Raw genomic sequence first — 14,831 nt, forward strand, 5'->3', positions numbered from 1 at the left:
CGGTCTTCCGGATAGCGTGTGTGTGCCTAGAGACGCGCTACCCCTGTTGGTAATTGATAGTATTACAGTTTATGGGTAAGGATTTGATGAGAAATAAAATTGTGGCATCCTTTCAGGGAAAGAAATGTAATTTAAAGCTGCACTGAATGTAGGCCTATTGTCACTGCCTATATCTTGTTCATGTAAATTCAAGTAAATTAATAGGCTTTCATACTGAATAGTAGCTAGCGATAGCTGTTCGATGAACGTGCACAAAGTGTGAATAGGCTAACATTTGATTGTTACAATTTACAAGCACATTGCCACAAGAAATTAATTGCACGATTTCGATGCCAGCCCTATTTTAGCCATCAAAATATAATCATGTTCACGAAAGTAACGATATGCTATGAGTGGTAGGATTAGCAGGCAGTGAGCTGTAGACGACCGGTTAAGCCCTGAGCCAACGACTTTGAGGTTGCGCGTTCAATTCTCAGTGAGGCTTTAAGAAAAAAGAAAAAGAAAAAGTGTGGTTGTTCAATGTCATAAGAGCGCAATACCGTGAGCTACTTACAATGAATCCACATATAGAAACACTGTTGTACCCACCGACGGGACTTAAAAAGTTATTGTGCTCCCTGTGCGATGGTACAATACAACGTTTATCGTACATTGATAACTTTGTTACGTAACTCATGTTTTGACCTTGTGTCGACATGTTTTCAAACGAACACAATAGAAAAATAGAAAAGCCCTCATGGCATTAATGTTTAGACATGGCAAGTCCTAAATAACCAATCATGTGGGTTTGATTAGTCTACACAAACTATAGCCATATTAACGATGGAATATTTTGTTATCGTGCACTTAGTTTAGTTGCAAACTAAACGTTTTTTTACCTTTTCACACGTGGAGTCTTTGACCTATGCACTTGTAAAGTTCTCTCTTGGAAGTCGCTTTGGATAAAAGCGTCTGCTATATGAATACATGTAAATGTAAGGACATGGAGAGGATATGAGAGAGGAGGAAAGGAGGAGAGGGGAGAGGAGACCGAACAAGAAGTCTAGAGCAGAACACAATAGAGTATAGAATCATCAAGTAGGCCTACTCATCAATGATGCAACACTTTTTTTCTAAACTTTTTTCGAAAATATTGTTTCAACCTTTTAAAACTTGTTTTAAAAGTCTCACATCAAGTCTCTCCTGCAGCCCTACACCCCCACCCGGCACCTACGGTCTTCTTCAGACAACCGCCTGGTGGTCCCACCGCTCAAGACCGCCCGGTCCCAACACAAGCTCTTCTCCTGTCTGGCCCCCCAGTGGTGGAATCAACTCCCCACTTCCATCAGAGACACTGACTGTCTCTCCACCTTCAAGAAAAGGCTCAAGACGCACTTGTTCCGGGAGTACAACGGTACTTAGGAATGGTTCGCTTGACCCGATGTTAGTTTCCTCAAGGATCACAATGACTCTTGCTTAGAGACTTGTTGCTCTTGTGGTTAGTGGTAACTGACTTAAATTTTTGTACTCGCTGTGATATATTGTTTTATTATTGTTGCTTGCTTTTTTCCACAGGTACACCTGCACTTATAGCAGTTCATGTTGTTTAATTGTAACTTGTTTAACTACATGCTCTTATGGTTCTTCCCTTTGGCACTTATTTTGGTTGTTCACAATGTGTGCTTCATGTTTTGGCTACTCGCAATGTTTTGTGGCTATCTCGTTGTTATGATCAGTGACCTATGCACTTTGTAAAGCTCTCTCTCTTGGAAGTCGCTTTGGATAAAAGCGTCTGCTAAATGAATAAATGCAAATGTAAATGTAAATGTTTTGGGTTATTTATTTTTTACCTTTCGAAACTTTTTTATAAGACTTGAGTGCTTCATATATGAGTGTGTGAATGTGTTTCACATGCGCCTGGGAAAGCATTTAATATGTGAGTTTTCAGTATAGGCTACTATGGATGTGTGTGAACGTGTATGTGTTACATATGTGTTTGTGTAAGGTCAATATGAATTATTTCCTAAACAGCCCCTAATAGCCTATCGTGTCGCTGCAACACCCCACAGCGTTTTAAGGGTGAAAGTATAAAACCACTTGTCAAATCTGCCTCATTGAGCAATGGTGCATTGCCTTGGATAAAGGTAGACTATAACACGACTCGAAAGGTTGAAAGGTTCGCCCTTGCAGAATATATATAGGCCCTCAATTACAGTCCTTTCATGTCATTTTCCGAGCAATTTGCAGTGTTACCTCTTCGGCTGTCACAGGCACAGTAAGCATTCATCTTCAGAAAAGGTGACCCAGTTAGCCCACTTATACTGTTTTTAGACTATGTTAGCCTATAACATTTAATATGAAGTAAACATTTCATGCACGGTTAACTAGACTTTTTCAACTGTCACAATTGTGTTTGTGGCTATTTACAACACTTTCGAAGAGAAATGGGTAGACTGACACACGTTTAAGAGTAGCTTATTAGCTCGAGCTCTTTTTAATTGAAGAAACTGAATAAAAGTGTAGCAAAACTTTTAAGTGAAGCAAAGTCAATCAATCAAGCCAATCAACAACATAAACTCGGGAGGATCTAAAAGTGGATATATTTTCAAGTGCAGCATCAGCACCACCTCTCGTGACGTCATTGGAGTTTAAAGTGGGCCGCGCTTGTCTTGAAGAGAGAGCAACAGTCCGAGATGGATGCAGCGCATTGCATCCCTAGCATTTGAACTTACAACATTCACTTAACCTACGTCCAAGCAATCACATTTGAACATAATCGGTGTAGATTGTGCCAAGCTTATCAGCCTACTTTAAGAGGACGATTCAAAAACACAAAAGGCTAATTTTCGCTAATAGCGGTAAGTATTATTATTAAGATTACCTTAACAATGTTCTAAGATGCTCGTTTTGCTGCTACTAGCCTATGTGGTACGTGGCCAAACGTAGCTAATTAAGGTGTAATTTTGTGGTTTGTCGTCTGAATTGATTTATTTCACTAGCCTATAGGATATAGATGGGAACCTGTGATGTGAAATATTATCAGAAAACGGTTTTGTCTTACTTTATGTGTTGCCATGACATGGCTTGCGCAAATCGCCTTCCACTACTTAAACTGGCTAATTAAGCACAGCCGTGGCATCAAGTTTGCAGCAATTCTGTGTTTAGTGTCTGTGAGTAAAGGAGATTAGCATTGGCTTATTATCTACGTAAATACGTGTGCATTGAAGTGCTTTAAACATTACGTTGCAGACTGAGGTGAACATTTTTCTCAAATTCCATGTGATTAGATTTCGGAGGTAATTTGGATGTCGTTTTTGTTGATAGGCTATATCCTACTAACAAAGCAGAAGTGTATCAAATGTCTACTTTACCTAACCCAAATATCTCGCTTGGTGAAGCAAATGCCACAAAGTCCACGAAACAAGCACATCATCTGACACAATGAGACCCCTATAAAACTCCCAAATTGCGGAAAGAATACAATCTGGGAAGTTATAACAACGACAGCATGTTTAGAGACTCCTACTGTTTATTTTCGAAATATCTTGATGCAATGGAAAGCAAGATTTTCTTTGCTTGGAAGGTTAACTATGTTCTTACAAGCCACAGAAATAGAAACGAGTGCATTTGTGCAGTATTGTTTTTAACCACTAGATGACAATAAAGTGCTGGTTACTGTAGAAATCCAACGGCAGTCCTAATCAGGGCCTTGAGGGTGTTAATGTGCAGTTTAGTTCTACAATATAAAAAGTGAAAACTGTGACTACAGTTTTGCAGATACAATACAGTACATTTTATGAAAGATCTTTAATTTCTAAAGATGGTGCCAAAAATGCATTGCACTACAAACGCAATACATATTTAATGGCAAATAACTTTTGACAGATGCTGGACACCCCCCCCCCCCCCCCCCCTTATAGACAATTGTATAGGCTATCTGTATGAAACTTTGTGCGTGGTAGTTCGTTATTAATTCATAAACATAGCAAATACAGACTTAATTATGCCTATGGTTTTACTTGTATCATCTGTCATTTAAGGCACAGGGTCAGAGTTGTTTGCTGCTTGTTATGCTTTTGTCTGGTCATTCATTGTGTATGGGTGAGTAGTTACATTATAGCAATTTGTCAAAAAGTAATTTGTCATAACTGTACTTTGGCATTACAGTAATGCAGATTTGTTTTCTGAAACCAACAGACCAAAGCTTTTAGTATAATTAAACATCTTTCTATTTTAAAAGATGTTCATTACTTTCAGTGTCCCAAACTATATAGGGAGTTTCTTGCTGGAAGACAATCTATGGAGCAAACTGTTGATCTGGGTGTGTTGTTTTGAGTCCTAATGTAAAAATACAATTTTCAACTACACAAATATTGATATGATAAATTGTTTTGCTCCTTGTTGAATGTCAGACTTTTTGTAAAAACATAAGGATACTTAGGTACAAACATTATCTTACAGAACTAGAGTCCCTCAAAGGTATGAGATGTGCCTATTTTTACAGTGGTTAAGCTTTAACAAAAGTGTGTAAACATCAGCATATAATGTTATCTGTTGAGAATCCATGCGTCCTCAGAGCTGATGAGTATTGCCTTGTCCCATGGTGTGAACAGAGCCTAAGACAGCCATCACTGTCTGCAGAGGCTCTGCTGTAGCAGTCTGATTAATGCTGACAGCGTTTAATGAGAAGTGAGCACAAACATCTTTGTCTCATTCTCTCATGAGTTTCTGTCTTCCAAGAGCACAGATGAGTGGTTTCTCTATTCTTGATGGTTGTTGTTGTGTGGAGTTTACAGTCTAGTAAACCCCTTTCAACTGGACATCCTGATGTTTGGCTCAATCAATACATTTAATTACTGTTGATTAATGAATGACTGTGGTGTCAAAAGCTGACAGTTGTTTCAATTCCCAAGGATAAAATCTGCATTTTGTATGTGAGTCATATTCCACTTTTCCAAAAAGTAATCAGTTTACAGGCAGATTACCTATTCATTAAATAATTAATTCATTAAATAATTAATTTGTTAAATGACAGGACTGAAATCTAATTTTGGCATTATAGACATTATAAATCTACAATTCAAGTTAATCTAAACATATACATATTATCTACTCATTAAACCCTTTTTACAAATCCCAATAGAGAGAGTATGTTCAACTATACACATTTATTAATTTACGTAAATGTTTAATTAACACCAGTATTTGTTTATCTGTACAAGTAATTACATTTTCAATTGATTTAGATCTTAGAAATGGGAAATATATATTATCTTTAATCCAGTAGTCGGAGCGAGCAAAATTGCAGATTATTGAGTATTAAGATTAAGGATGTGGTGGAGGCACTGACAGGGAACATATGCATTTGAGAGACTTTACTAGTCTACTGTGGAGAAACATTGCATTAATTTGTATTATTTTATTTTATAAAGTAACATATGTACTTTTATAGAACAAGTGGTTTACTTTAGACCATAGAACTGTTTTTGTCTTATATATTTTATATTTGGTTGACCAACAGCAACATATTAAACAGTCAGGGGAAACATCTAGATTAAATCCTAAAGAAAAATAACTGTTCCTTATTGAAGATATTTCTCTCAGAATCCCTTAAATGAAACAGCCGTCATGACCTTTATTCTGCAAATGAAGCAATTTTTTCATTGAGATGACTGATAGATGTTGTTATTTTAGCAAAAGTGCATTGAACACAAAACAAATACCCTCGAGGCCAAAGCAACTGCATTAGCAAAAAAGTTAATGAAAAATATGGAAAAAGACCCTGAACTTTTCCAGCAAAATCTCACACTTTGCAAACCATGTTTTTTTTGCATCTATCACCTCCAGGGGAAAGAAAAAAAACTTAACATTTTTTAAATGTAGTTTTAGAACACCAGTTCCAGTGTTAGTGGACCTTTAACAATGGGAATATTGTCTTTCATTTTATGTTTCCTAATATGATGGCTTATTTTTCACTTGCTAAATGCATTCTTCTTTTGATGCCAATTAACGTTGGTGTAAATATTGTATACCTTATGCAATAATCCAACTTCATGGCTCAGTTGTGTCATAAATTCAGTTGGCTCTTCATCCAGGAACAAATCTTTAATTCAAATCTCAAGGATAAAAGAGATGCCCAGTCCTTTCCATTAGACCTCTATTATATCGTCAGGCTTGCTATTAATGTAATTGGTTTGAGGTTACATGATTACTACATTTGAGGTTACATAATTCCAATAAATGGAAGTAGTCCATATACTATATCTATATAAATGTTAATCATAGCATTGGTTGAGAAAATAACTTTAGTTTAGTTGCGCTACCATGTTCGCTCATACTTGCGCATGTCTTTATCTAATTTAACGTGCTTTTAATTAATAGTCAAGGAATGTACAGCATTGATGTTGGTCAGGCAAAACTCTGCAGAGGAATGGATTGTGCAAGCCTGATATCTGACCACATCCTTCTTGCATGGAGGAGAAACGATGAGCTAAGGCAGATTCTCCTGATAGAGGTGCTCCTGTGTGGAGCTGTTAATCCCCTCCCTCCCTCCCTCCCTCCCTCCCTCAGGTGTGCTCCTTGCTAGGCACAGGAAGAACACCACAGCCAACCAGCACGGCTCTGATTAATGCACTCATCAGTTCTTTTCCTGTGTGTTGTAATGACAAGAAAAGTCCTCCTGGGAGTCCAGTGACTTTTTACAAATACTGCTGATGCGCTGGCTTACATCTGCCACTAATTCGTTCTTTTTTTGTCAGAGGACTATTAGAGTACATTCCTCGTCTCTAGACTGGGCCAGCCTGTCTGTCACAGTATAGGGAAATATGCAAGACACATTTGCAAGACACAAAAGGAAATGTTGTCTTCTAAGGGAGGCATTTTAGGGTTAACCCTGGTAAACCAGACTTTAGTATTCATAGAACCACTATATGAAATCACTACGGATGTGCTCATATCAGTAATGTACATATTATGATGTAGACCATGATTTGCTTTCCTGATTGAAGCAGTGTGAGGATAGACTGAATACATTAACCAAATGTGTTGTCTATCACACTCGAGGAAAGCATTTGACATTTGTGATGAGCAGGTTGGTGCTTCACAAGGATTTCTCAATTTACTGACAATGTTGAGCTGGCAACATATCTGTTAGACATTTGTAAGGTCAATGAATTATATTTCCTTTAATGTTGGATCATAAACCTGAGCTGAGACTGACCGGGGTGGAGATTGTGGCTGTTCCTTCATGACTTCTGTCTTTCGACAGTGCAGTGGTAGGCTACTCTGCAGAGAAAATCTGCCCGTGGAGACATCAGACCCACTAATCCAACTAAATCTCAGTTTCTGATACTTCTTGGACTTTTTTGCTCTTGGATTATGTTGAACTCACCCTTAAACTGTACGGCACATTTTACTTAGCAACAAACCTGGGCTGTAACCTTGAAACAGCAGTGATTGGGCTGCCCCTACAACTTAGAGCTCCTTTCTAAAATCAAATAACCTGGTTGATAATGCATGGCCTCCATCTTTCAGACCACTGGATTATTACGGAACATTAAACATATATATATGTATATGACAAAGCTTTTCAATCAGGACAGATCACTCACTGTGGCTTGAAGAGTAATCTTTCACCTGGCATCTTGTGGAGTTTCAGCACACACTGTGCATAATAATATCTTGGGAGTTGTTGTAACTTGGATTTGATTACTTATGTTGACTGTCGAGTGCATCAATGTCTGAGTGCATTGCTCTAGACAAATCTACCAGCTGTGTTCCAGATTTAAAAAAAAAAAGATTTCTGTCTATGACTTAATTGTCTAATACATCTCCATTGCTCTAACTCAACTCCCCAGAGGATGAGTGCTGGTAAGCAGACACAAGTCCAACGCCAGTGCCTTGTGATAGATCTGTTTTATCAGTGAAGCCCTTTGAGTCCCACAACATAAAGCCCCTGCGCTAATTCAGCATCAGGGTCCCTCGTCTTTGATCAATGGGCGGCAGTCAGGGCCGTGAATGGAGCCCAGTTTGAGTCACACCTGGGACTTGCATGCCGAATAACTGCCCACTCAACAGGGTCGGCTCATGAATAATACAGCAGCCACCGACCGTCCTGTCTCCTTTAGCTCCTCAGAGGCGCTGCTTCTGCAGCCAGAGTTGTCCACAGAGCACAGGGTCAGGGCAGCTGAGATGCTCGTGTCCTCCGGCGTTGGGCAGTGCAGCCGTCTCCAGCCTTAAAAGAAGAGGCAGCGCTGTGGTGAGTTGGACTTTGCATGGTGGGGTAGGACTATAGTTGCTTTTACAATGTTTTCTTTGGGCACCGTTGCCATACCAACGGCAAGGTTAGCGCAGCGCGGAGGCCTGTGGACGAGAGGGCTTGCTTTGTGGGAAACCTTGCTATCGTGTGTATGCATATTTGTGGTAGAGCCTAAGTCTGTATTCAGGGAATCTTCACAGTAGCCTGTGATCATGGGCTCCCAGCTTTGTTGTGTAGGTAGGAAATGAGGACATACCCTGCAGAAAGGACATGGACTAGGCAATACATCTCTGGCGTTTGCTACCATGTACAAGTGGATGACATGGAAAATGTATGACTCCACTAAGAGTTGCAGGGCTCATCATTTTGTTGTCTCTGCAAATTGCTTGACATGGAATGTGTCTTTTTTCAAGCTTGGGTTGTAGTTCATAGTGTCATCAAATTCCGATTAAAGGATGCATTTTTTTCCATAGAGCAAGTAAGTATGTAGTCTTTCTACATTCATTTGAGTTCTTAGTTATCTGACTATGAAGGCAGGGCCCTCTGTGTGTTTCTGTGTGTGTGTGTGTGTCTGTAGCTCAATTATATCCAGAACTGGGCATTGTATGAAGACAAAATTCGGAAGGTGTGTTGTGCAGGACCCAAAGGCGTGCAGTGTTGCGTGTGATGTTTTTTCGATGAACAGTTTATGACAGATAATATAAATATATAAACAAGATTTCCGCCATGATGAGTCGTTCTAAGGGATGTATCTTGCGAGAAATAAATATACACGCATTTTGCCACCAACTGGCACTGTTAATGTCAGTCATCTTTCCATAATTAAAACGTATGCAACTTCTGGATTGGTTCATGCCTAATTAGCTGTGAAACTGTAGCTGCAGAGGAATGGAAAAATTCAGAGAAATCCTGAGTCTAATTGACGTCTAAGTGATTGTAATAAAGGCTAGTTTTCTTTGCTGTGTGAACACCAAGAGACCCACCATAATGACCCAGTTGCATGTGCCGGTGTGCCCTATTGAGCAGAAAGAGATTAACGGCATCCCCTTCTCTTTCGAAATATGCATGTGTGTTCTGTCCCTCTGTGAGCCATGGCAACGAGGCTGTGGGTTGGAATGCTCTTATGCTCCTACTCCAAACATGTAAAAGTGACTTAAATATTCTCCATGTGTGCACAGAGTCATGTCCTCCTGTCGTTTGTTCTCTTTTATTAATACTTGCAGTGTGAATATGGAGACTCTGCTCTCAAGGACATCCGAAGGGTCGTTGTTGGAATTGGGCATACATCTTTAATGTGACCAGGGTCAAAAACAGACATTCAACCCTATGGAAATCATTTGGTTCCATAATGGCCTGGTGATCATAGCCTACTGGCAGAGAATATTTTGACATCTAATCGTCATAACGCCAGATTATTCCCCATTCAGTCACTCCCAGGAAACCCTGAAGGTTAATTGGACAGAATAAATCTACCATTGGCCAATACAAGTATTTTGGAGAGGGGGTCTACTTTGGAGAAGGAGTATTAATAAGACAGATGTACTTTCTTAGACTAACAGCTCTCCTGGACATATGCAGTCTAGGTGGAAGCAATGCTCAGTTATCATAGTAGTTTGGCTTATGCACCACTGACTTCCATATGGAAGGAGGTCAAGAGTAATATCTAAAGACATTTTAAAAGGTTAAGTCAATGTATCTATATAGCAAGTTTAAAAGTTGAGAACAAGTGGAATGTCAGTTATCAAGTCCTGGCGAAAAGAAAAGCTATTTTTTACTCTCCTCTTCAAGCTTTCGTCTGCTTCACACACTGCTTACTCCACGGCATTTGTGTGAGTTACTCCCCAGACTGCTTCTCACATCCTTGGACGCTGACACAAAATAAATGAAGACGCAAGGCAGACACAAGAAGGCAGACACAAGGTACAGAGTTGGAAGGCCGATGGTGAGGTGTGGAACTGTTGGGGTGTAAAATTGCCCTAGCAGTCATGCTGTTGTTTCAGCATTTCATGGAGAGTGACTTTGCCGCTCCCTTTTCTCTCTCTCTCTTTTTCTGTCTTCTCTCTCTTTCTGTCTTTTCTCTTTCCCATCTTGTCCTATTATCTGTCGCTGTTCTTATTGTTATGTCCCTGCCTCACCGTACTTTAATACACAAAAACTTTGGCTTGAGCCTGGAGTCACAAAACAGAAAAACTGCAATAACTACTCAGACCGCTTTGTATCACCATGAGAGTGTGTTGCTACCTTAATCAAGCCAAAACAGGAATGGAACAGTTCAGAGAAATATTCCTCTCCTTTTAGATTGATCCCAGTTGGAGGCTTGGTGAACAGGAGGTTCCTTGGGCAAACCTCGCCCCCCCACAATTTTCCACTTTCCACTGCACTCCACTAATTTTTTTGTAATTTGTCCAACTGTTCTCCACCAGCCACTTATTCCCCTCTTACCCTGCTGGCGGTCACAGGGTGGTTAATTGTCTGCATGGGGACTGGGGATGATGATCCTTAGACAGCCTGCTTGGGTGAGCAGATGAGAACCCTGGTTCCCTCATATCTCTGGCAGAGCAAGTGACTCAGGGAAGGGAAGACTGTCTTTCAAAGGGCAAGACACCACGCAGCCATGTCAATGCGTTGCCTGGGGTTTGTTATTAAATGCCTGGGCGAGGAAATATTTGTTGACTATTGCCAGCTGCGTACAGTTTTGTGTGACATTGGCCACGGCACAGTTGTTGTATTCAATTACTTTAGTTTCACTAATTAGTTTCCTGGTAGATGCTGTAAATCTTTATAACTAGAGACCTTCTGGTCCAGAAAAACAATATAATTATTGGAAACATTTTTCAAAAATGTCAGGCTATAGATAATCATAACAATTTGAAAAACAACCTTGTAGCGAGGTTCAATCCCACAAGCTGGGAGTTGTTGCTTTACATTAATTAAATTGTTTACCAATCTTTAAGAGAAGGATCTTCAGCCCACTGAAGTGAATTATCTCCCAGATGTCTTCAGAGATCAACAGCACCTTGGCTCTACAGTGGTGGTGAATGGGATTGGGCTTGGAGAAACTGGAAGTGGGCTTGGATAGACTGGGAGTGGGCTTGGGTAGACTGGGAGTGGGCTTGGATAGACTGGGAGCTTGGAGAGAATGGGAGGGGGCGGGCTGGGGTTTCAGAGCCATGACGGCTGGTGGAGATTCTCTTTGTGCTGTTTTAAATGAATAAAAGGAGGCGTCGAGCCTTCCTCCTTAGGGCTCTGTCTGATGTGGACCTGCAATGAGGCAAGGTTATTCAGATGAAAGATGGCGTTGAGATTAGTGGGCCCTGCCCGGGCCTGTGGACGTCCTGCATGCCGCACTGCGTGATTTATGAGAGTCGTGATGATCAGCGGTCGCTGCATGAATAAACCATGTGGCCAGAATTAAGCCCCCGTTAAACGACACGCGGCTTTTGCCAGGTGTCTCCCATTCCATGCCGGGTTCACACACACACACACACACACACACACACACACACACACACACACACCACCGGCGCTGTGCAGTTGCTGATCCAAAAGGCTTATAGCAGCAATGTTGGATAAGCCCTCTTCTTAAAATCTGGATGTACACATTTTTGAAATGTACTACTGGTGATGAATGCTATCCTGGAACTGGGCTATGGACTGATGAAAAAAGTATCCATCTGTCCAACCGTCCAGCTAGACGTGGAAGCCAGTGGCCCTCAGCTCCCAAACAGCTCCCACAGGTAGAGAAATGTAGCTGGGGGTCTCTGTGATTAACCACACCATGTCCTCACTAATGAGCCATGACTCCTAATGAGTCTGAGCCTCTAGCAGCAGACAGTAAAGGTCAGCACTGTGTTTGAACTCCTCCCATTGATCAATCAGTTGGGCATGGGTTGGCCTGTAACACGGTTTGGCCTGTGACTTCATGTAGTGGGGTTGTATCATGGTTTGGCATGTGACATGTTTTTGCTCGTAGCCTTTACATCGCAACGCAAGACACTGTTCTGAGCAGGATGTCACACATTTTATGTCAACAGAAGATGAACAGAATAATGTACTCCATGTACCACAATACCGGGATATCTAATTAAACAGTATATATGCCCAGTGGTATTCTGGGCAAGAGATGAATTTAAATCGGTGAATGATTTCCATTTGAACTAATCTCCATTAAACAGAAGCAAAGTGACTCAAGCTATAAGGAACTGAGGGTGTAAATAAATGAGCATGTGGGCTTGAGATGAACTTGAAAAGAAACAATGGCCCACCGGGTAGGGGGTTGGCAGAGAGACCGCCTCCAGCCCAGCGAGCGCATCCCTCAGAGAGGAGCACAGATGCTACTGACCCAGGGGAGCGGCTGGTTAATTGCACTGAGCTCTAATAAGTCACACATTGGAGACACGCGGCCTTAATCATGCAGATGTCTCTGCTGATTGATGGCTGAAGGGACAGTAGTCGTGGATCTGTGTGGTTGTGTTATCTACAGACGGGTGTCCTGTCCAACAGTAGCCCCTGGTGATTATGTCGTCGTGTTCATGTGCAATGATACAGTACACCGGGCCTTTTATCTGAAAACGCCGTTCTCTTGATCGGTGCCTGTGAGATGTGTTGGCATATCACTTTATTGGTCATCAGCATTCGTTGCATTTCTTTAGCCTTGGTGAGTAATCACAGTGGTTGTAAACATGAAGAAAAACAAAGAGGAGGTTAAGAGGGCCTCTTAAAACAAGTTTGTGTACAATCAGGAATATTGGAGTCAGAGAAACAAATTGTTTCTGTGAAGGCTGTGCAGACACGGTCGAGACGTGCCGAAAAGCTCTCAGCAATCAGGGGCATATCGATCAGACTTTTTGTCTGATTGTACTCTGTTTACAAATTCTGGATTTGGAATGGGAAGTAAACAGAGGATGCCTCAAACATTCTGTAACACTGCCAAGGCAAAAGGCATCTTTGCCCCATTGCTTTTATTTCCCCAGTGCTCAAATGTCAAAATGTGTGCCAACTAAATGACAAAGATATATTTTGTTAGCTCAGTGCCAGAAAGTTACCTGTCCTCAACGGAGAAGCTCTTTCGAAACAATAGTGAATGCATGTAGTTGACTATATAGTGTTGCTAGCATCAAAGTAAGAAGCTATGTTCTGGATCTATTGACCCAGAAGAGACATTCTTCATTAATTGCTTACAACCTCCACATTTGCTGCGTCGTATCTCAAGGGGGTGAAGTGAGGCATCAGAGCCAGCACCTCTGCCTCCACTGTCCTCGCCCTCAGCCTCACGTCAGCTACACTTTTACATCTGAAGGAAACATGATGAATTATTTATTCGGGAGAAGAACAAAAACAAGCACACTTTGTGCTCCTGATTTAATCTAGATTCAGAACACAGAGCACATACAGACCCAGAGAGTCTCAAAAGGTGAACTCTGACCCCTCAGGAGGAATGATTAACAGCTGTGTAATGAGACTGGCGACAAACAGCTAGCAAGGCTACTGACATCCCATAGATGCTCCTCAGTGTTTCATTACCACTCAGAAATAACTAGTTCTCATTGTAGCATTGAAAAGGCCACTTGTGGTGCAGGCTGTGTGGTAAGTGGTCATTGTATGAGCACCACTTCAGATAATATAATCTTTGTAGTTAGGGTAGAGAGAGCTGGGTAGAATCCAGCCATAAAGACTCACTTGTTTGGAGATAGAAGGGGCTATGGAGTTCGAGACCCTTTTAAGATCAAAGGGGGCGCATGATTAGATTTAGTATATGTTTTCGTTTATGTGTGTACATGTGTGTGTGGGGTGTGTATGCATGTATGCGCGTGTCTTTGAGTGCGTGAGCTTTAGCTCATTATTTTATTCCTCCAACAGATCCCAGACCTCTAACCTCCGCTTTCTCGTGTCTTCATCTCTCAGAAGAGCCGTCCCTCACTGCAGCGTCTGGCATCAGTGTCCTCTCACACTCTTCACAGACGCAGGAACCACAGGCTACGAGATAAGGTGAGCTCAGATCCACGTGACTCGAGCCATTAAAACTGGAGCTCGACTTATCCTGAAGCGCAGAAAGAAGAATTCTCTCTCAAAAACAAGTCTGACAACAGTTCCTTCCGTTTTTAACTTGGACTAACCTTTGCAGTTTTTTCACATTCTCTGCATGGTAATGATCGAGGATGTGCAAAAAAAAGCTTGTTGTGTCAGATCCAGTGTCATTAATTTCAAAACCATTCATATAAATGACTCGTACCCAGAGTCCTGACCATGTGGGAGAGCTTAAAACTTTCCATCAATCAGTCAAACAGAGTTGTCATATTTAACAGGATTGCTTCACAGAAGCGGTTGAATATGGAGGCTGTGGGTATGGCCATGTGGATGTCTTGATGAATCACCTGTTTTGAAAATGAATATGACTCTTACCCCTGCCTACTTAAATGAAGCAGTACTTAAAGAAAGTCCCATTGATTTTCCTTCACCTCTCAACGCAGAGGATTAGCTGAACATGTAAAACCCTATGTTATTGGATACAGCCACTCAGAAACATTGAACAGATTCCCCAGAGTAAGCATAAGCAAATTGAAGCATGCAGGCATGTGCAAACAGTCATGTTCAC

General features: G+C 41.2%; 1 protein-coding gene and 1 non-coding gene across 4 annotated transcripts in view; both read left to right on the forward strand.

The window, feature by feature from the left end:
- Positions 1-508: 508 nt before the first annotated feature.
- On the forward strand, positions 509-639 carry LOC134021787 (small Cajal body-specific RNA 14). Its single transcript, XR_009930571.1, has one exon. It is a non-coding gene; the product is annotated as a small Cajal body-specific RNA 14 (non-coding RNA).
- Positions 640-2,673: 2,034 nt separating this feature from the next.
- megf11 (multiple EGF-like-domains 11) overlaps positions 2,674-14,831 on the forward strand; it is a 57,491-nt gene continuing 45,333 nt past the window's right edge. For 2 of the 3 annotated variants that reach the window (XM_062462405.1, XM_062462403.1), the window contains exons 1-2: positions 2,674-2,837; positions 14,096-14,224. The gene's annotated coding sequence lies outside the window, so the exon portion shown is untranslated. The remainder of the gene's footprint in view (positions 2,838-14,095; positions 14,225-14,831) is intronic. The other variant, XM_062462404.1, reaches the window with a different exon arrangement.

The sequence above is a fragment of the Osmerus eperlanus genome, chromosome 5 (genome assembly GCF_963692335.1).
Source record: "Osmerus eperlanus chromosome 5, fOsmEpe2.1, whole genome shotgun sequence".
NCBI lineage: Eukaryota > Metazoa > Chordata > Actinopteri > Osmeriformes > Osmeridae > Osmerus > Osmerus eperlanus.